This window comes from Pelophylax lessonae (assembly GCF_965119305.1).
Source record: "Pelophylax lessonae genome assembly, chromosome: 6".
Lineage (NCBI taxonomy): Eukaryota > Metazoa > Chordata > Amphibia > Anura > Ranidae > Pelophylax > Pelophylax lessonae.
Window position 1 is genome coordinate 48,213,632 of NC_138773.1, and position 2,545 is coordinate 48,216,176.

Sequence of the window (2,545 nt, forward strand, 5' to 3'; positions counted from 1 at the left end):
TAGAAATGGAGGGGGGTGCAGCAAGCATTGCACATGCTCAGTGGGATACGGAAGTGGGAGTATACACGTGGCTGCTGGGAACAGCTCCAGCCTGTCATTGGACCTTTGCCCTATTGCTCTGTGTTGTCAGTGATGTCCTGATCACTGCTGTCAATCAAAGTGATAAACACGCAGGCAGGGCTGGCCCAGGCAGAGGCTCCCGTACAGTGGGACTGCTGCGGAGGGCTCAGTAATTTGGATTATTCCAAGGTAAAGTCTGCATGCTTTGTGTGATTGGTTTAGAGCAGGGATCCTCAAACTATGGCCCTCCAGCTGGGGCAGAACTACACATCCCATGAGGCATTGTAAAACTCTGACATTCACAGACATGACAAGGCATGATGGGAATTGTAGTTCCTGAATAACTGGAGAGCCATAGTTTGAAGACCTCTGCTTTAGTGGATGTAGTGACCCCCTGATTGGAAGAAATATGGACAAAAACAGCATTTAACCTCTTCACGCCTAAGCTTTTTGCTGACATTTGTTGCTTACAAGTTAAAATTCGTATTTTTTGCTAGAAAATTACTTAGAACTATATATATATATATATATATATATATATATATATATATATATATTTGGCGTTCTAAGTAATTGTCTAGCAAAAAATACGAATTTTAACTTGTAAGCAACAAATGTCAGCAAAAAGCTTAGGCGTGAAGAGGTTAAATGCTGTTTTTGTCCATATTTCTTCCAATATATTTATATCATTTTTTTTTTTTTTTTAGCCAAGACCCTAGAGAATAAAATGGCAGTCGTTGCTATATTTTATGTTGCACTGTATTTGCGCCGCGGTCTTTCAAACGCAATTTTTTTGGAAGATATATACTTTGATTAATTTAAAAAAAAAAAAAACAACAAAACAGTAAAGTTGGCCCAATTTATTTTGCATAATGTGAACGATGATGTTATGCCAAGTAAATAGATACCGAACATGCCATGCTTTAAACTTGCGCACGCTCGTGGAATGGCGATAAATAAACGACGGTACTTAAAAAATCTCCATAGGCGACGCGTTAAACATTTTTAACAGGTTACCTGTTTAGAGTTAGAGGAGGTCTAGCTCTAGAATTATTGCTCTCTCTAACGATTGTATCGATACCTCACATGTGTGGTTTGAACACTGTTGACATTTGCTGGCGCGACATATATGCATTCGTTTCTGCGCACTAGCATGGCGGGATGATGCACTTTAAATTTTCTTTTTTTTTTCCATTTTATTTATTTATTTATTTTTTTCATTGTACCTTTTTACTTTTTTTTTCTTATTTATTTTATTGTATTTTTTTTTTTTTTACACTGTACCTGTTACATTTTTTTTCTTATTTCATTGTAATTTTTTTTTTTATTTACATTTTACCTTTACATTTTTTTTTTTACACTGCCTTTTAAATTTTGTTTTCTTGTTTTACCCTTTTTGTGTGTGTGTATATAAAAATATATATATTATTATTTTTTTTCTTTTACACTGTACGCTTTTAGCAGCGTTTTTTCTGCCTCCATTCAAAATCAATGGTTCCCTATGGGAGCCTATAGATTTGAATGGAAGTCGCCGGATGATCCGACTTGCGCTGTGAGAATCTTGAGGGGGAACTCCACACCAAAATGGGGAACAAAACGGCATGGGGTTCCCCCCCCAGGTTCCAAACCAGGCCCTTTTGGGTCTGGTATGGAATTTGAGGGTAGCCCCACACCGAAAAAACTGCGTGGGGTCCCCCCCCAAAATCCATACCAAACCCTTATCCGAGCATGCAGCCCGGCAGCCCAGGAAAGGGGAGGGGACGAGCGAGTGGCCCCACCCCCCCTGGACCATACCAGTCCACACGCCCTCAACATGGGGGGGTGTGGGTGCTTTGGGGCAGGGGGGGGGCTCTGCACCCCCCACCTCAAAGCACCTTCCCCCATGTTGATGAGGACAAGGGCCTCATCCCCACAACCCTGGCCGGTGGTTGTGGGGGTCTGCGGGCAGGGGGCTCATCGGAATCTGGAAGCCCCCTTTAACAAGGGTGGCCCCCCCCAGATCCCTGACCCCCTCCCTATGTGAATGGGTAGGGGTACATTGTACCCCTACCCATTCACCCCCAGTGTATATAAATAATGACAGGAGACGTTTTGAAAAGTTTATTAAAAATCTTCATCCGCTCTTTTGCCTGCTCTGGTCTTCTTCTTCCTCCGGTCCTCCTCCGACGCTGTCCCCGGTGATTATGCCGGTCTCCGGTCTCTGCAGCTTATTATATAGCCATTAGGGCGTGGCCTCCCGGTGACGTCACTGGGAGACCACGCCCCTAATGGCTATATAATAAGCTGCAGAGACCGGAGTCCCGGTTCACACTATAACAATGTCAGACATTGCACATGATTCGCACCGCACTGCTATGCAAATCACATGCGATATCTGTACGATGCAAATTCAGCCATACAGATTGTATAATGAAGAGAGATAACACTGCTCAGGCCAGTCAAAGTCCATGATTCAAGGAGTACTGAACCTCGGCTCGCCACCAGG

The 2,545-nt window shown here is 43.1% G+C and overlaps 1 protein-coding gene across 1 annotated transcript in view; it reads left to right on the forward strand.

The window, feature by feature from the left end:
• Positions 1 to 213: 213 nt before the first annotated feature.
• Positions 214 to 2,545, forward strand: part of PEMT (phosphatidylethanolamine N-methyltransferase) — a 297,675-nt gene continuing 295,343 nt past the window's right edge. Inside the window, exon 1 of the mRNA XM_082261246.1 lies at positions 214 to 249. The gene's annotated coding sequence lies outside the window, so the exon portion shown is untranslated. The remainder of the gene's footprint in view (positions 250 to 2,545) is intronic.